A 20,539-nucleotide genomic window follows, 5' to 3' on the forward strand; every position below is an offset into this window, starting at 1 on the left:
TCTGACTTTATTACAACCACCTTTCTTCAAGGCAGCAAAATTGAACAAACACCCTAATTAAAAATGGAGAAATAAATACCACACACCCACGTCTTATCCAAATGTGGCATTCAGCCAAAAAAATTAAATTTGAAACATGCACTACTGTGCAGGTAATCACCAATGGTATTTCAAATGGTTTCATCGAATGAAAATCTACTTCATTTCCAGATTCAATCTAGTGAAGCCATTTATTTGTTCGATTTAAAGTATACAACACAATAACTAGTTCAAACAAATACAAAAATTCTAAACATGAATTAGGATCTATTTGAAACAAAAGGACGTCAACAATACAATCTCAAACCTACACAGAGTACAAGGTAGCAGAATGAGCAAGATGACAAATCTAAAACTGCCAACAAAGAAGACTGGCCAGAAATTGAGATCTCGTTTAGGTTGTGGACTGAATTACTACAGACAATATTTATTACAATTTCCACATCAAAATGTGTGTGTTGGCAGCTGGCCCAACTAAGCATCCATGGCAGCAATGGGCTGTTCGTTCCCGGGTACAAAGCTAATGTGTTAGATTTGTAATAGTTAATGACTTGCCGTAAATGACTGACTTTCAAAGTTCACAACAAAGTTCCCATCTGCCAGGCTATAGTCTTGAAGGGTTGCCAAGTATTCTCTCCAAATTCTTAATGGTAACTCTTGTCATTTCTCAGCAAGAGGACCACAGAAACCTGGCCTGCCCACAATCTTTCTACACATTGTGATGTCACAATACTTTCCACAGATCCCCAACCAGGAAATGCAAAAGGCTGCTACCACTCATTCTACATTAATATTTTGAATCTGAGATCAGATTTGACAGAAATACATCAGTTTTTCTTTTAAAAAGAGATGCTCAAATCAGATAATTTTAAAGTTGCAAAAGAGGGACAAATCTGTGGATGCGACAGGGCAGGTGAACAAAGATTGTGATGAACAAGCATATAGGATTGTGTGCAGCAGATGGGATTAGTTTAACTTGGCATCAGATCATCACAGACATGCCTAAAGGGCCCTTTTCTGCATTAAAGCTTACAGGATCCTGGGCTTTACAAGCAGAAGAGAACAAAAAAGGTATGCTAAACAAATGCAAAAAAATAAACTAATTTCCATATGAAGCCCTGTGTCCAAATCTCAGCACAATTTAGGAAGGAAATTATGATTTGAAGAGAGGAAGTGATAGTCACCAAAACATTTTCCAGATAATGAATGTGGAGAGAGCAAAGGCCTTATTCCTACAGAGTTGGAAACTCTGGAAACAGTTATAAAATTGTGGTCTGCGCTCAAAGCAGGTTTCCACAGTTCATGCAATATCTAAATTCTCATTGTAATCCCTATGGGAAATTCTAGTTTAATTTGGTCAAAGAGATGGCAGGAATATAGTACACTGTGGAAATTAGTTAAAATATACAACCTAAGGTGGCCATCAGTTGGCCTCAGCTGAACACAAACCACCTCACAACCAGTGGTCCCGAGCAAAAAGCCCTGCAAAAGGTAGCGATCACAGCCCATGACCTCATGGGTGAAACACACCCACAGCATCAAGAAAATCTACAGAGAGGGGGAAGTCACGTGATGGAGTAGTGGCTGGACGGTGAACTGCAGCCCTCTCCAGAAAAGTTGAAAAAAATAAAGGAAAGCACAAAGGCACAAAAATAAAAATTAAAGTAAAGTGAATATAAAGGTGGAAAGAAGATGGCGACGAAAAAAGAAAAGTCGAAACCAACGGTAAGAAGAGAGGAAGAGAAGACAACGGAAGAAGGAGAAGGCCTTACCTGTTCGAAGAGGCCCTCGGTGGAGAGAGAAGCTCGCTCCCTCAGGTCGGTAGAAAGTGGACTACAAAAATGGCTCGCTGAGCCGAGTAAAAGTGCGCAAAAACACACACCGACGGGAGGGGTGACCAGCTGGGGAGTCGATCTCCACAGCCGGCAATGACAACTACAGAACAGCAGCAGCAAGAGGAGAACATAGAAGACAACGAAAACTAGAGAGAAGAGAAGAAAAAGAAAACAAAGAAACAACAGATGGCCAACCCAGAGGAAGAAGAGGAAGAGTAGTGAAATGGAAGAAGGGAAAGGCAAGACAATGGATATATTTTCTCTTATTAAAGAATACATGGATTCATTTAAAGAATGGCAAGCACAAGAATTTAGTGATTTAAGAAGAATAAACAGTAGAGAAGAGAAAGTGAATAAAATAGATATGACCATATCAGAAATAGGAAAAAGAATGGACAAGGTGGAAGAACGAGAAGCAGCAGTAGAAATGGAGGTAGAGGACTTAAAAAAGAAATTAGAAGAATCTAATAAAAAAGTTAAAGAGACACAAGAGCTGTTAGCTCAGAAAATATAATGGAAAATTATAACAGAAGAAATAATATAAAGATAGTGGGCCTTAAGGAAGATGAAGAAGGCAAGAATATGAGAGAGTTTATAAAAGATTGGATCCCCAGGATCTTAGGATGTCCAGAACTACAGCAAGAAATGGAAATAGAAAGGGCACATAGAGCATTAGCCTTTACACCACAACCACAACAAAAGCCAAGATCCATTTTAGTAAAATTCCTAAGATATACTACAAGAGAAAAGGTACTGGAGAAAACAATGGAGAAAGTAAGAGAGGGCAACAAGCCACTGGAGTACAAAGGGCAAAAATATTTTATTTATCCAGATATAAGTTTTGAACTCCTGAAGAAGAGAAAGGAGTTCAATACAGCAAAGGCAATTTTATGGAAGAAAGGGTATAAATTTATACTAAAGCATCCAGCAGTATTGAAAATATTTATTCCAGGACAGCAAAGCAGACTATTCTCGGATCCAGAGGAAGCACGAAAATTTGCAGAACAATTACAAAATAGACTGAGAGATGAAGACGTGTAACGAGAGTACAAAAGACTGCGAACTAAAAAGACGTGTGTATAGGACTATATACATAATACATATATTACACAAGTGTATTTGCATTTAAAAAATATATAGTGTATAGAGAAGAATTAATGAGGGAAAAAAGGGGAAGAGAGGAGTAAAGAGGGAATTTAGAGAGTGACCTTTGTTGTATATAAAAATTGAAATTTTTTCTGGGGGGGGCTGGGTAGGGAGAAGTTACGGTCACTGCAAAATCAGTTGACGCTTGCGAGTGAATTCGCAAATCCAAATGGAGAGGGGAGATGTGGTTGCCCGACAAGGGATAATGGGCAACTCAGGAAGGGGAGGGGACAATGGGGTTAAAGAAATATTAGGTAGGAGAATAAGGGGAATGTTTGATGTGTTAAAAATGTTGTCTTATAAACTGTTCAAAGAAAGAAAGCAGAAATGGATGAGAAGGAAAGGTGATGATGAGGAAACGGAAGGGAAAGATAAACAAAGTATAAAATGGCTACATTAACCTATATGACTTTAAATATTAATGGAATACATAACCAAATCAAAAGGAAGAAACTGCTAAATTTACTGAAAAAAGAAAAAATTGATATTGCATTTGTGCAAGAAACACACTTAACTGAAGTGGAGCACAAGAAATTAAAGAGAGATTGGATAGGACATGTAACGGCAGCGTCATATAACTCAAAAGCTAGAGGAGTGGCTATATTAATCAGTAAAAATGTACCAATTAAAATAGAAGAGGAAATAATAGATCCAGCAGGAAGATATGTAATGATAAAATGTCAGATATATTCAGAGTTTTGGAATTTACTTAATATATATTCGCCTAATGAAGAAGATCAAAAATTTATGCAGGATATTTTTCTGAAGATAGCAGATACGCAAGGGAATATATTAATAGGAGGGGATTTCAATCTCAATTTGGATTCAAACATAGATAAAACTGGGAAAAAAATTAACAGAAAGAATAAAGTAACCAAATTTATAATTAAATCGATGCAAGAAATGCAACTTTTAGATATATGGAGGAAACAACACCCAAAGGAAAAAGAATATTCATATTATTCGAATAGACATAAAACATATTCAAGAATAGATTTATTCCTATTATCAGCTTGTATACAAGATAGTGTTAGGAAAACAGAATATAAAGCTATAATATTATCGGACCATTCACCCTTGATATTGACAATAGAGTTAGAGGATATCCCTCCAAAAATGTATAGATGGAGATTAAACCCCATGCTACTTAAAAGACAGGATTTTAGAGAATTCATAGAAAGACAAATTAAAATGTATTTTGAAATAAATACGGAATCAGTGAAGGATAAGTTTATATTATGGGACGCAATGAAAGCGTTCATCAGAGGGCAAATAATAAGTTACGTAACTAAGATGAAGAAGGATTACAATCAGGAAACAGAATAGTTGGAAAAGGAAATAGCAGATATAGAGAAAGAATTAGCAAGGAAGGAAGACACTACTAAAAGGGAATTGGTAGATAAAAAAATAAAATATGAAACATTTCAAACATATAAGGTGGAGAAAAATATAATGAAGACAAAGCAGAAATATTACGAACTAGGAGAAAAAACGCACAAAATTCTAGCGTGGCAGCTTAAGACAGAACAAACTAAAAGAATGGTATTGGCATCAATGAGAAAAGACAAACAGATCACATATAATCCAACGGAAATTAATGAAAATTTCAGAGAATTCTACGAACAATTATACCAAACTGAAAACGAAGGGAAAGAAGGCAAAATAGATGAATTCTTAACTAAAATTGAACTACCGAAATTACAAACAGAGGAACAAAATAAATTAATAGAACCATTTGAAATAGTAGAAATACAAGAGACAATAAAAAATCTGCCGAATAAAAAAACACCAGGAGAGGATGGTCTCTCAATAGAATTCTATAAAACATTTAAAGATTTATTAATTCCTCCCCTCCTGGAAGTAATCAACCAGATTGATAAAACACAAAGCTTACCAGATTCGTGCAAAACAGCAATAATTACAGTAATACCAAAGGCAGGGAAAGATACACTTGAAAAAATTTTGGGAAGATCTAAACCAGATATTAAATAAAATTACAGAAAGCAATATACCAAAAAACCCAGAGATCTTCCTCCTAAGTAACATAAAAAATAAAGAATTTGGACTTGATTTGGAGGGTGTACAAAAAAGATTTGTTAAGATAGCCCTAGCTGTAGCAAAAAAAATGTATTCTTTCTTTCTTTTTCAATCTTTTTATTATTATTATAATTTATAAACACATACAGTTCAAGAGATATAAAAAAAATACATAGTAAGTAATGAATTAATACAGAGATATTAAACAATAATATTACAGAATAAAAATATATCATAAAAACAAAAATTTTGATCAGTTTAGGGTGTGAACTATCTCTAAAAAAAAAGATATAATTAATAACAATATATGAAAAAAGAGAAAAAAAAACCCCAAAAAAGAAGAAAAAACAAATCTGAATTTAAAAAAAACTTTAAAAAAAACTTAAAAAAAACCTACAGATATAGCTAAACCACGCCGATCACTCCGATCTCATCTTACAGCCCAATTATCATACATAATCATAGAAAGAAAACAGAGTCAGATCAACTCACCACAAATGAAAATATTGAATAAACGGTCGCCAGGTTAACTCAAACTTAGAAGGGGATTCATAGACAGAGTTTCTAATTTTCTCTAAATTTAAACATAGTATGGTTTGGGTAAACCATTGGAAAACAGTGGGAGGATTTACCTCTTTCCAATTTAATAGTATAGATCTTCTAGCCATTAGTGTAAGAAAAGCAATCATACGATCCGCAGGAAGAGATAAATAAGTCAAATCTATCATAGGTAATCCAAAAATTGCAGTAATGGGATGTGGTTGTAAATCAATATTCAAAACAGTAGATATAATGGAAAAAAATTTCCTTCCAATAATTCTGTAAAGAGGGACAGGACCAAAACATATGTGTAAGGGAAGCTATTTCTAATTGACATTTATCACATATAGGATCGATATGAGAATAAAAGCGATGGAGTTTATCTTTAGACATATGAGCTCTATGAACAACTTTAAACTGTATTAGTGAATGTTTTGCACATAGAGAAGAAGAGTTTACCAGTCGCAGAATTTTATTCCAATTTTCATTAGAAATATGAAGGTTGAGTTCTCTTTCCCAATCATTTTTAAACTTTTCAAAAGTTATTTCAAGCTATACCTATTTTTGTTCCTAAATCTTTTTTTGATAAGGTCGATTCTAAATTGTCCTCGTATATCTGGCAAAACAAGAATCCTAGATTGGGGAAAAAATATTTACAGAAATCTAAACTAGAGGGAGGGTTGGCATTACCCAACTTTAGAATTTATTACTGGGCAATTAATATTAGTTACTTAAGGTATTGGTTGAATTATTCAGAATTATCTCTAAATCCCCATTGGGTAAATTTAGAAATTAAACCGATACAAAATTTTTCAATTAGCTCTATTTTGGGAGCTGCTCTCCCTTTTACTCTTACTAAATTATATAAACAAATTGATAATCCAATGGCTAAACATACACTACGTATATGGTTTCAATTCCGGAGATTTTTTGGCCTAAGTCATTTTATCTTGGAAACTCCTATTGTACTAAATTTCCTTTTTCATCCCTCTCTAATTGATCAAGCTTATTTACTCTGGAAAGTTAAAGGTATAACATGCTTTTCGGATTTATTCTTGGATAACTCTTTCATGTCATTTGAACAGGAGCGTGGGTATGACAACGGCTCTGTACACGCAGAATCCGCAAGCATCGAATCCATGCTGCTGAAGACCCAACTGCGCTGGGTGGGTCACATCTCCAGAATGGAGGACCATCGCCTTCCCAAGATCGTGTTATATGGCGAGCTCTCCACTGGCCACCGTGACAGAGGTGCACCAAAGAAAAGGTACAAGGACTGCCTAAAGAAATCTCTTGGTGCCTGCCACATTGACCACCGCCAGTGGGCTGATAACGCCTCAAACCGTGCATCTTGGCGCCTCACAGTTTGGCGGGCAGCAACCTCCTTTGAAGAAGACCGCAGAGCCCACCTCACTGACAAAAGGCAAAGGAGGAAAAACCCAACACCCAACCCCAACCAACCAATTTTCCCTTGCAACCGCTGCAATCGTGTCTGCCTGTCCCGCATCGGACTTGTCAGCCACAAACGAGCCTGCAGCTGACGTGGACTTTTTACCCCCTCCATAAATCTTCGTCCGCGAAGCCAAGCCAAAGAGAAGACATGGAATATAATAGAGAAAACCTACCGGGACATCTATCACCTAAAATGACAAAAGGAAAAGAGAATGGAAAGAATTGACTCAGTGGAAGTTTTTGTTTGTTAATGTTGAGTGACAACATTGTTTGATGGGTTTGATGTATCTTGGACTCAGAGTTTTGAATGGATGGAGGAGGAGGTGGGGAGACAACGACACTGTATATATTTGAAAGGAGAAATGTGTATATCTTTTTTTTTTTTTTTTTTTTAAATTTTTTATTTTTCACACCATAAATCACAATAGCCATGATATACACTTTTTCTTTTCCACACATTTACAGTGACTTTTTCTCCCTCCCCCCTCCCTCCTCCCAAGCCACCCCCCCATCCCCCCCCCCCTCTCATCCATTTTAGTTATACAATCTAGGTTGCATTAATTCAGTTAGACAATGTTGTCATTCAACAAAAATACACCAGAAATTCTACTGAGTCCATTCTTTTCTTCTCTTCTCCTTCCATCAACTTAGGTAATGTTTGTTCCCGGTAGGTTTTCGCTATTGTATTTAATGTAAGGCTCCCATACTTGTTCGAATATTTCAATATTATTTCTTAAACTATATGTTATTTTTTCTAATGGAATACATTTATTCATTTCTATATACCATTGTTGTATTTTCAAATTATCTTCCAATTTCCAGGTTGACATAATACATTTTTTTGCTACAGCTAGGGCTATCTTAACAAATCTTTTTTGTGCATCCTCCAAGTCAATTCCAAATTCTTTATTTTTTATGTTACTTAGGAGAAAGATCTCTGGATTCTTTGGTATATTGTTTTCTGTTATTTTATTTAATATCTGATTGAGATCATCCCAAAATTTTTCTACTCTCTCACATGTCCAGATTGCATGAATTGTTGTTCCCCTTTCTTTTTTACATCGAAAACATCTATCCGATACTGTTGGGTCCCATTTATTTAACTTTTGCGGTGTAATGTATAGTCTTTGTAACCAATTATATTGTATCATACGCAGCCTCGTATTTATTGTATTTCTCATCGTTCCAGAGCATAACTTCTCCCATGTTTCCTTTTTTATCTTTATATTTAAATCTTGTTCCCATTTTTGTTTAGTTTTACCATTTGTTTCCTCATTTTCCTTTTCTTGCAGTTTAATATACATATTTTTTATAAATCTTTTGATTAACATTGTATCTGTAATCACATATTCAAGGTTACTTCCCTCTGGTAAACTCAAGTTGCTTCCTAATTTATCTTTCAAGTAGGATCTCAGTTGGTAATATGCCAGCGCTGTATCTCCCGTTATATTGTACTTATCTCTCAGTTGTTCAAAGGATAAGAATCTACTTCCTGAAAAACAATTTTCTATTCTTTTAATCCCTTTTTTTTCCCATTTTCTAAAGGCAAGGTTGTCTATTGTAAAAGGGAGTAGCTTATTTTGCGTCAATATTAGTTTTGGTATTTGGTAATTTATTTTATTTCTTTCTACATGAATCTTCTCCCATATATTGAGGAGATGGTGTAATACTGGAGAAGTTCTATGTTGTACCAATTTTTCGTCCCATTTATATAATATGTGTTCAGGTATCTTTTCCCCTATTTTATCTAATTCTAGTCTCGTCCAGTCTGGTTTTTCCCTTGTTTGATAAAAATCTGATAGGTACCTTAATTGTGCGGCTCTATAATAATTTTTGAAGTTTGGCAATTGTAAGCCTCCTTGTTTATACCATTCTGTTAATTTGTCTAGTGCTATCCTCGGTTTCCCCCCTCTCCATAAAAATCTCCTTATTATTTTCTTTAACTCTTTGAAGAATTTTTCTGTCAGTTGTATTGGCAATGCCTGAAATAAGTATAGTATCCTTGGAAAAATGTTCATTTTAATACAGTTTATCCTTCCTATCAGTGTTAGTGGTAGCTCTTTCCAATGCTCTAAATCGTCCTGTAATTTTTTCATTAGTGGATTGTAATTGAGTTTATATAATTGGCCTAGATTTTTGTTTATTTGCACACCTAGGTATCTTATTGCCTGCGTTTGCCATCTGAATGGGGATTCCTCCTTAAATTTTGAGAAATCCGCGTTATTCATAGGCATTGCTTCACTTTTATTTACGTTTATCTTGTATCCCGACACTTCTCCATATTCCTTCAATTTCTTATATAGTTCTTTTATTGCTAGTTCTGGTTCTGTTAAGTACACTATCACATCATCCGCAAACAGACTGATTTTATATTCCCTGTCTTTTATTTTTATTCCTTTTATATTATTATCTCTTCTTATCGATTCTGCTAGTGGTTCTATAGCTAGCGCAAACAATAATGGTGATAGTGGGCATCCCTGCCGCGTTGACCTGCTTAAGTTAAATTGCTTTGATACATGTCCATTTACTGTCACTTTCGCTAACGGTCCCTTATATAATGCTTTAATCCAATTAATATACTTCTCTGGTAAACTGAATTTTTGCAATACTTTGAACAAGTAATTCCATTCTACTCTGTCGAAGGCCTTCTCTGCGTCTAAAGCAACTGCTACTGCCGGTGCTTTATTTCCTTCTACTGCATGAATTAAGTTAATAAATTTACAAATATTGTCTGTTGTGCGTCTTTTTTTGATAAATCCAGTTTGGTCTAAATTTACCATTTTCGGTACCTGTTCTGCTAATCTGTTCGCTAATAGTTTAGCTATTATCTTATAATCTGTGTTTAGCAAAGATATTGGTCTATATGACGCTGGTGAGAGTGGATCTTTCCCTTGTTTTAGTATCACTGTAATTATTGCTGTTTTACATGAATCTGGTAAGTTTTGTGTCTCATCAATCTGGTTGATTACATCCAGGAGGGGCGGTATTATTAGGTCTTTAAATGTTTTGTAGAATTCTATTGGGAGTCCATCCTCTCCTGGTGTCTTATTATTTGGTAAATTTTTTATTATCTCTTGTATTTCTACTGTTCCAAATGGTTCTGTTAATTTATTTTGTTCCTCTATTTGTAGTTTAGGTAGTTCAATTTTAGTCAAAAATTCATCTATTTTCCCTTCTTTCCCTTCGTTTTCGGTTCGGTATAATTGTTCATAGAATTCTCTAAAGTTTTCCTTAATTTCTTTTGGATTATATGTAATTTGTTTGTCTTTTTTCCTTGTTGCCAAGACCATTTTCTTAGTTTGCTCTGTCTTAAGCTGCCATGCTAGGATTTTGTGTGTTTTTTCCCCTAGTTCATAATATTTCTGTTTTGTCTTCATTATATTCTTCTCCACCTTATATGTTTGTAATGTTTCATATTTTATTTTTTTATCCGCCAATTCTCTTCTTTTGGTTGTATCTTCCTTTATTGCTAATTTTTTTTCTATGTTTATTATTTCCCTTTCCAACTGCTCTGTTTCCTGATTATAGTCCTTCTTCATCTTGGTTGCATAACTTATTATTTGCCCTCTAATGAATGCTTTCATTGCGTCCCATAGTATAAACTTATCTTCCACTGATTCCGTATTTACTTCAAAGTACATTTTTAATTGTTTTTCAATAAATTCTCTAAAATCCTGTCTTTTAAGTAGCATGGGGTTTAATCTCCATCTATACATTCTTGGAGGGATGTCTTCTAGCTCTATTGCCAATAACAGGGGTGAGTGGTCCGATAATAGTCTAGCTTTATATTCCGTTTTCCTAACTCTCCCTTGTATGTGGGCTGATAACAGGAATAGGTCTATCCTTGAGTATGTTTTATGTCTAGTCGAGTAGTATGAGTATTCCTTTTCTTTTGGGTTTTGTTTCCTCCATATGTCCACAAGTTTCATTTCTTGCATTGATTTATTTATAAATTTGGTTACTTTGTTCTTCCTGTTAATTTTTTTCCCCGTTTTATCCATATTTGGATCCAAATTCAGGTTGAAATCCCCTCCTATTAGTATGTTCCCTTGCGTATTAGCTACCTTCAAAAAGATATCTTGCATAAACTTTTGATCTTCTTCGTTAGGTGAATATATATTAAGTAGATTCCAAAGCTCTGAATATATCTGACATTTTATCATAACATATCTCCCTGCTGGATCTATTATTTCCTCTTCTATTTTAAATGGCACTTTTTTGCTAATTAATATAGCCACTCCTCTTGCTTTTGAATTATACGATGCTGCTGTTACATGTCCTACCCAATCTCTCTTTAATTTCTTGTGCTCCAATTCAGTTAAATGTGTTTCTTGGATAAATGTGTATATCTTGAATAATGTGATATATAGTGTGAAAAATAAAAAATTTAAAAAAAAAGAGAAAATCTACAGAGCAGCTGCGATCATCAAGGATCCATGTGCTCGGTTATCATTGCCACAATCAGGAAAGAGTTGTTCCTGAACTTGGTGCCACAAGACTTACACCACCAGGTTCAGGAACAGCTGCTACCCTACCACCATCAGACTCTTTAGCAACCAACTCAATCAGGGAAATTTAAAGACTCTTACTTTTGCATTTTATTGATTTATTTTCTGTGTATTGCAGTTTTTTTTTAAATAATTTCTTTATTTGTTTACATGTGGATGTTGAGTCATTTTTTTTTGCACTGCTTCGCCTGCAGGAAAAAATCTCACAGTTGTACGTGAGACACAGTTGTATGTATTCTGGCAATAAATCTGAATCTGAGAATGTTACAAATCTTTTATGACCCTGTGAAATTAAAGAAGTCCTCCAAAGTGTCAGCAAAAAAGATTGAGGGAGAGTTGAAATAAGTCTCATGCGACCAAATTAAATTTAACAAAATGTTAAGTCGCTGGCACTCTGTACATGACCTGCATATCATGTTATGCCATAAGGACATTCTGAGTAAATTTATAATCCTGCCATAATGAATGAAAGCAAAGGACTAGGTTAAATATATGCATTTAATGGCATGTTATGATACAACTCCAATAATTCTTCCCTGCCAGATTCTCAAACCATATGCAATTTACTTTCAGTACTTTACAAGTTGTTCAACCAAAAAGAAAACTAGTTAGCATCAGCTATTTCTCCAGACCAAATATTTAGGAAGCAACTTGGAGAGTAAATTTATAATCATTAGACTGATAATGTAATGTCACTCTGTAGGACACACATGTCAAACTCAGGCCCGTGGGCCAAATTTGGCCCGTGATATAATTTTATTTGGCCCACAAGATCATATCAAATATGTATTAGAGCTGGCCGCCACGCCAGTATAGTGCATGCACAGCTAATACTACAAATCCCAGAATGCTTTGCAAATGCATTGGCACCAGCCCACTAATCGCCTAACTCACATGTAATAAACCCCTTACGAAAAACAGAAAACAGGACCTTTCAAGACAGGTGGGAGGCAGACTATATGTTCATCATTTTAAAAGACAAACCTGTTTGTCTTGTGTGTGGAGCCAGCGCGTCTGTAGTTAAAGAATATAACATACGACACTATGAAACGAAACACCAGGACAGGTATAAGGATCTGAACAAGAAGCAAAAGCTCCAGAAGGTGGAGTAAATGAAAAGAAGTCTGGTTTTATAGCAAACTTTATTTTATATTTTATTTCTCATTTGTTAATGCTTCTTCTGGAAAGAGTTTAACCAAAACTATTATTAAACATTTATTTTAATAAGAAAATGTTTAACATTATATATGTTGAAAGAAGAGAAAACATGCAGATGTTGTTGAAAATTTTCAATAAATATTTAGTTTGGCCCACAACTTAGTCCAATTTTTTAATCTTAGCCCTCTGTGAATTTGAGTTTGACACTCCTGGTGTAGGAAGAGAAATTCGGGCCTTTTTGAAAGCTACCCGGATATATTCATGACATTTAAAGCCACAAGGTTAGACATTTCAGGCAACAAAGATTATATTTTTCGAGACAAATGGGCAATACATTTCTGAGAATCTTAAGGACTTAATGCCACTTTCATAACTTGTGATGAGAAAAAATACAGAATGATCACAGAACTTAACAGACCCATTCTTGTATCATTTAACAATGGTTTAAAAAACCTACACCCATCTCACCTATAGGGTTAATTCATTATTAGGTCAACATTTTTTATTGCTGTAAGATTAGAAGTTTCACATTGAAGCATCAACTTTATCCTTTCCACCCAGTCCACAGAAACTTCACACATTTCTCATCCTAGGTTCAATTATACCAATGCCAACATTTTAAACTTTAGATTTAAAAAAAATCATTCACAAATCTTAGCAAAAAGGTGGTGTTGCCAGAGCTGCTGGAATGTGGTAGTGTTGCAGATCCCAGAGAGTGGAGAGACTCTTGAAGGGTTCAACTGCCTGGTCCTAATGCCAGCTGCTCCATATAGGCTTTAAATGGCCTGATGACATCTTAACTAAATCCTGCAATGCCCTGTGCCCAAGGTGATGGTGCTCAGCAGCTGCCACAAGAGGTTGCAGACACGAGGGAGCAGCAGGCACCAGAAGGAAGAACACTCCCTGTTCAGAAAGAGAAGCCAGAGAAGACAACCCCATAGGGAAGATGTCCATAGCAGTGGATCAGCAAGAAACACAGCAGCTGACAGTTCCATGCAGGATGTGGGCGATGTGATCGGGGACGCGCACAGGCTGCAAGAGCCTTGCTCATGGGAACCAAGATTCAAGAAGGTGCTGAAGACAAGAAGGGCTACCAAAAGGCCTGGGGCACTGAAGCTTTCTGGATTGTGTCAGGAGTTTGGATCTCGAGCGTGGGTTGCCGATGAATTGAACAGGAGTCTGTACATTCCACAGATACTCAGTGATTCTAAAGGGACTTTTTTGTTTCTCTTTCTCTCATACTAATGCCAACTTTGCCTGCCTTATGACAGGCAGAAGGTAATTTCATATAATTTTATATGCTCGCTACTATTAATTACATGACAATAAAGGAGTCTCAAATATTGTAAACAACAATTAAATAGTGAAAAAGAAAATCAAATAAATATGACTAAATCAGAAAAAGCTCATCTGATATGTAGTGTAAAATTATCTTGATGTGCAATTCGTATGGCATTATGGAAAGGGGAACTTTATGCTTGCAAGATCATTAATCATACAACATGCCATCATTACATTGAACGTACAGGCAGTCCCCGGGTTAAAAACGTCAGATTTACGAACAACCTGTAGTTATGAACTGACAAGCCAACGGAAGTAGAACATCAACTTCCAGATTGAGTGTGGTTGAATCACAATTCTAATAGTAATGGCCAAAAATTGTTAAATTTTATCACCAACAGTTCTTTCCCACACCCCCCACCAATCTTAGGGAGGGAGAAGAAGCAGTGTGCACCATTGCAATGCTGCTGTCAGGCTAGAAAGACAAGAAAAGCTGCGACATGGATGATTGCAGCCTGGAAAAGCAGCAAAATGGTGGCCACTTGGCCTTAAAATGCAATTGTGCCATGGGGTGGAAGGGAAGGAAGGCAAAGAAGCACTGTATGCTGCCCCTTGTCCCTGCAAAATGGCCACAACTCAGATTAAAGGGCAATTAAAAGTATTATTATGCACTGCAGCATCATGGAAATGATGTTTTAGTGTATTGGAAATGTTTTATATGCATATAAAGGCAAAATATATACCAAGATAAACATTTGACTGACGCGTAATGATTCCAACTTGAATACAAATTTGGGTTAAAGACAGACCTAGGTAATGGAACTCATATTTAACCCGGGTTCTGCCTTCCACTCAAGACAGCGGATATCAAATATCTACATAGCTCAACGCCATAACCATCAGTTCAGAAATAGCCCCGACTGTCCAGTATCATGCCCGTCACCAGAGCAGTACTGCTACTCTAAGCAAGGTTCATGTCCTTCTCCAGAGACCTTAGCACAATAAAAATCCAGACAAGCCCTGCTCAGTGAGGGAGCCATCTTTTAAGTTAACTGTCTCATCAACTCTCACAAATGTACAGAGATGAACCCTGTAATTCATTCAAAGCCCTGTTCAATACATTCTCTGAACATCATTAAAATTTGATTATTCGATCATTTCTGCACAGCTGCTGGTGATGACATTTCTGGCTTACAACATCATTTTGGTCTGCACATCATTGCTTGAAGGATTTTTGGTATATTGAGGACAATTATATATCAGATATTCTTTGTCATAATAGTACTGACCCCTTTGGCCCAATCACCATCAATGTAAAAGTACAAAATTTGGGCATAAGAATTAAGTTTTGACAAAGAAATGGTGAAATGAGACAAAATTGCAAGAAAACCTCACTAGCATCAAAGCCATTGAGACAGTTAGCTTTGCAAAGAGTGGCCTGTCATTTAAAAGTCTTTAATGGAATGACTCAACAATTGGGACAGTTAGTGTTGCAAGGTGTGGCCTGTCATTTAAAAGCCTTTAATGGAATGACTCAACAATTGAGACAGTTAGTTTTGCAAGGTGTGCCCTGTCATTTAAAAGTCTTTAATGGAATGACTCCACAAAATCCTTAACAAGGATTATAGATTCTAAAAGCAGAATCCTTCCATACCAGGAGGACTGCAGTGTCAGGTCTTAGACGGCACCAGATTGATTGAATGCATCCAGATCAGGGCCACGATAAAAGCCCACAGATACAATTTTGAGAGTGAAGTCTCACAATAATTTAATCCGGTCATAGAAGCTCTCAGCCCTGACAGAAGTCAGTTTTGTCCCCGAAAGCTGGTGCAATCACTGTAACGACGACGGGACAACACCCCCAGGGAAGTGCTCAAATCCTTCAAGGGAGAAAAGGGGAGGATTGGCTGAGTCAGTGGATTACCCCCAATCGCCATTTTAAAAATGTAACCATTATTTGAGAATGACAGTCATGTACAAAAATAAAAGTCAATTGGAAAGTGACCCCCAGAGCTCTACTCTCCAACAGGATTTCCTTTTGTCCTAGTGATTCCAAAAATTTATATTTTTAAAATAAAATTAATGCTGCGTTGGTGCCATTACCTTGTAAAATTGAGACTCCCAAGTTCTTGTATCCAAGAGCCCCTCTTGGTTAACAGGGCAGAAACTTCCTAAGTGTGGCAATGCAATAGTTTCGCACGTTTCGAGAACATTCTCTGACCAACTAAACGGAATGATGGTATTTCGCCAGCGGTTGCACTTTACGTCAACCTTTGCATTGCTCAGGAACATCACGATGGAGTTCACGAAGAAACGGAAATGTGATGAGACTTGCGCAACGTTGCGCTTAACTGGCAGAATCACGGCGATCTGCCATTTGATCCAGTGGGTCGAGACCCCACAGTCACTTTCATGAGGGGGTTGGTAAAAGGACTGGCCGCAGCCTCAAGCTGTTCTATTCAAAACTCCATCCCGGACATGGGAGCTTTTAACCATTCGCCCACGTCTCCTTGGCGGTTTCCGTTCACGAAAAGAGCGCGAAGCCAGGCCAATGCAATTTTTTTTTCTTTTAAAGATTCATATTGCCCTGTCAAACTCCACCGGGCACCCACAGGTACTCACCGTCCGGATTGCACTGACGTTGCTGTTGCTATTGCGATCGCGGTAACTCGTCACCCGCTGTGGTGGAGCTTCTGGACCCGTCCGTGCGTTGGCAGCTCCGCTCGTCAAAGGAATTGACGCCTCTGCTTGCTTCTCCACCACAGAGCGAAAGGCGGAACCCCGCTGCTCTTGGTGACCAATCCTCTCAAGGAACGCGAAGCCGTTGCTAATCTATTGGTTGCCACCCCGTGATTGACATTCCCATACCCCCCCCCCAAAAAAAACGTTGCGAACAATTGAAGTCGATCTCGAAGCGCACCCTCGCGATTTCGAGCCAATCGCGAATCACCTCCAAGGACCAATCGGGTTTCAGCTCCGCTGCGTGATCGGGTTAGGAGGGTGCGCGCGCAATTAACGGCTCGCGGGCAGCGCGCAGGAGTTGGCGGAAAAACGCGAAGTTTTGTGGATGATGCAGTCTTTCTCCTCCCCCCCCCCCCCTTGAATGCCAGGTAATATATGAAGTATCCAAAAGAAGACTGGGAGTCAATTTAAATCTTTTTAATTAATTAAAAATCGTGAGAAGAAAAGCCAAGTTTGACATTACGTGGCCATTGTTATAGATAGAGAATTTGGGTTAAAAAGGGTTTAAGTTAAAATGTGATGATTAGTCATAAAAGGGGGCTAACCACTAGAGTTTAGCTGGAAAATGTTACAACAGACTTGCAACAGATTTAACTACAGAGAGACATGCAGGAGCCAAAGATTGATAAAGAGTGAAAAACAGAATTTGGTGTGAGCAGAGGTCATGAATGATCGTGGTGTGCGTGACTAACAGTAATCAGGATGATTCTGCAAAAACTAACCAATTAAAGCAGTATAGTGGAGATGCCGAAGGACAAGCAAATTGTATAAAAAACAATGCACTCTATGTATCAGGGCTCGACTTGGCAAGAAGCCGGATGAGTCCAACTCTGCAGACTTGAGAATAAAGCTTGTCGTGTCACCGATCTTAAAGAGACTCATTTGTGAGAATTTGTGTTTCTGACAGCCATTAGGAGATTACCAGATAGGAGTGAAGATCATCTTCACTCCCAACTGAGGCTCATGCCAAGGGTGGCCATGCTTAACGACGAGAACTTTTGCTGGAATGAAACCCAGCAACGAGCGGGATTGTTGCTTCAGATGAGAAATGGGAGCAGGAGTAGTCCATCCGGCCCGTCGAGCCTCCTCCTCCATTCAGTGAGATCATGGCTTAATCTCCACCTCCCTGCATTTTCCCTAACATCCCTGAATTCCCCTACTTTGTAAAAATCTATCCAACCTGGTCGAAAAATACATTCAATGAAGGTTGCCATCATAGATTCACCAATCTCTTGGAAAAGCAGTTCCTCCTCCATCCTCCATCTACTATTCTTGAGGTTATGTCCCCTAGTTCTAGTCTCCCCCACGCATGGGAACAATTTACCTACTTGTGCCTTTCATAATTTTAATAATTTCTATAAAATCCCCTCATTCTTCTAAATTAAAGCGAGTACAGTCCCAGATGACTCAATCTCTCCTCATAGGCTAACCCCCTCATCTCTGGAATCAACCAGGTGAACTTTACTCTGTGCCGTTTCCAAAGCCATTACATCAAGTAAGGCAGCCAGATTTATACTTCAGATGTGGCCTCACCAGTACCTTGTGCAGTTGCAGTATAATTTCCCTGCTCCTAAATTCAAATTCTTTTGCAGTTGAAGGCCAACATTTCATTTGCCTTCTTGATAGGTTGCTGCACCTGCAAACCAATCTTTTGCAATTCATGCACAAGCACTCTCAATTGTCCTTTTGCAATTAAATAATAATCTGATCTTCCATTTTTCCTTGCACCTCACTTTTACCAAAATTGTACTCCATCCGTCAGATCCTTACCTACTCCAATAGTACCATAGAACATTACAGGACAGAAACAGGACTCTTCTGCCCTTCTAGTCTGTGCTGAACCATTTTTTTTGGCTGAGTCCCACTGACCTGCACCCAGTCCATACCCTTCCCATCCATGTATCCGTCCAAATTTTTCTTCAATGTTTAAATTGAGCCTAAATTCACCACTTCAGTTTCCCTTCATGTTCCCCCTAAAAGTCCCTTTCACCCTTAACCTATGTCCTCCAGTTGTATCTTATCTACCATCTAGAAAAAAACCTACTACATTTACTCTGTCTATCCTATCACCCTCATAAATTTAAATACCTCTATCAAATCGCCCTCATTCTTCACTCCAGGAAATAAAGTCCTAACCTGTTTACTTTTCCCTGTGTGATGTTCCCCCATTTTCTAGTTCATTTTATTTGTGTTGGACTGTCCCTTTAAGAGAACAGATTTAACAACCTGCCTGCAGGATTTAAAGTGACAGTGAAACTAGCAGCAAGCTTTAAAAACATTGTGCTCCTAAATGTATACATTTGAAGAGAAGCAAGGCAGTCTCTCTAAAATCCAGGTGCAGAGACCATGTGACCCACAGATTAAGACTGAATACACAGTTTTGCTTGAGGGGTCATTTTAAGGAAGTTCTCTTGTGGGAATGAGAAACCCACTTGGCCTCATTGTGTGGTTATAGACAGAATTGTCAGATTTCCTCCTTTTGCTTACAGAGGAATGAGAAACCACTTTGACTGACCCTCGAAAATGGTTTTAAAGTTGCAGAAGAAACACTGCACTCCACTGATCTACAAAAAGGGTTTTAAAGATGCAGAAGAAATGCTGCACTCGACTCAAATGACCCATGAAAAGGGTTTTAATTGCAGAAGAAGGCACTCGTCTAAAAAGTACATTTTTCTGAAGCACTTCAACCAGGGTGTCATGAGTAATCAACATTTTGTCATCTCCAGTCTCTTTCACCCAATTCATGAACTGCTAACTTCATCTTAAGGCCTGTATGTCTCATCCATCTTAAAGCCTGAATGTCTCACCATTCATCTAAGGCCTGCGTACCTCAACCATTTAAAACCTGTGTGTCTCACAATTCATCTAAGGTCTGGGTGCCTCCACCATCTAAAGCCTGTGTGTCACATCAATCTCAAGTCTATCTGTCATCATCGAATCTCTGAACTATGAACTTGTAACTGCCTTCCCAGAATTTAACCTTGAGCTGTACTGGCTTGGGGTCTTCCACATACACACCAATATATTTGCGAATAGTTAGATAATTTTATATAAATTTAGTTAAGTTTAGATAAGTTAGTTAAATTAGAGTAGGTGTTATGTAGTTGTTGATTAATAATTTAAAAATACTATTTTATATATAACACCATCTGGGCTAATCTTTATTGCTGTTGTCATGTATGTAACACCTGCAACTCAGTTTCTGAAGACCTGGCAACTTCCTAGTAAATCTTCTCTGCACTCTTTCAATCTTATTGATATCTTTCCTGTAGTTAGGTGATCAAAACTGAACACAATGCTCCATTTTTGGCCTCACCAAAGTTTTATACAACTCACTTAACTTAGCTATATCTCTCTGTATCCTTTGCACAATTTCTTTTCCACTCAATTTAGTTTAATCAGCACTACCATCTGTCCCCTCTTCCAGATTATTAATATATGTTGTGAACAGTTGCAGGCCCAGGACCAACCCCTGTGGTACTCCGCTCAAAGAATGAGCCCTTGAGGAAGGACACAAACAATTATTGAGGACCTTCTATCACACAGGATTTTTTTGACCCAGTATCATCAGGAAGCATGAAAATCAGGACTGCCAGATTAGGAACTAGCTTCTTCCCCAAGGCTATGGAATTGCTGAATAGAATTCCCTAACTGAGTAAATTATTTCAAAATATTTATATATATTTATTTTGTGCTATATCTTTATGCATATATGTAATTATTGTGTGCAAATGTGTGTGTCCCTAACCCTAACCCTGCTTCATCTGGTTGTGCACGTACAGTCAGGTGATGAGGTTATCC

At 37.4% G+C, this 20,539-nt stretch overlaps 1 protein-coding gene and 1 long non-coding RNA gene across 4 annotated transcripts in view; one reads left to right on the top strand and one right to left on the bottom strand.

The window, feature by feature from the left end:
- The window catches only part of LOC138764929 (mitochondrial glutamate carrier 1-like), a 30,446-nt gene extending 13,676 nt beyond the window's left edge, over positions 1–16,770 (bottom strand). The window contains exon 1 of one of the 3 annotated variants that reach the window (XM_069941392.1): positions 16,619–16,770. The gene's annotated coding sequence lies outside the window, so the exon portion shown is untranslated. Of the gene's footprint in view, positions 1–594; positions 688–16,099; positions 16,308–16,618 lie in introns of those variants that run through there. The other 2 variants (XM_069941395.1, XM_069941394.1) reach the window with 2 other exon arrangements.
- A 255-nt stretch (positions 16,771–17,025) lies between these two features.
- On the top strand, positions 17,026–19,981 carry LOC138764931 (uncharacterized). Its single transcript, XR_011358368.1, has 2 exons — positions 17,026–17,106; positions 19,228–19,981. It is a non-coding gene; the product is annotated as an uncharacterized lncRNA (long non-coding RNA).
- The last annotated feature ends 558 nt before the right edge of the window (positions 19,982–20,539 follow it).

The sequence above is a fragment of the Narcine bancroftii genome, chromosome 5 (assembly GCF_036971445.1).
Source record: "Narcine bancroftii isolate sNarBan1 chromosome 5, sNarBan1.hap1, whole genome shotgun sequence".
Taxonomy (NCBI): domain Eukaryota; kingdom Metazoa; phylum Chordata; class Chondrichthyes; order Torpediniformes; family Narcinidae; genus Narcine; species Narcine bancroftii.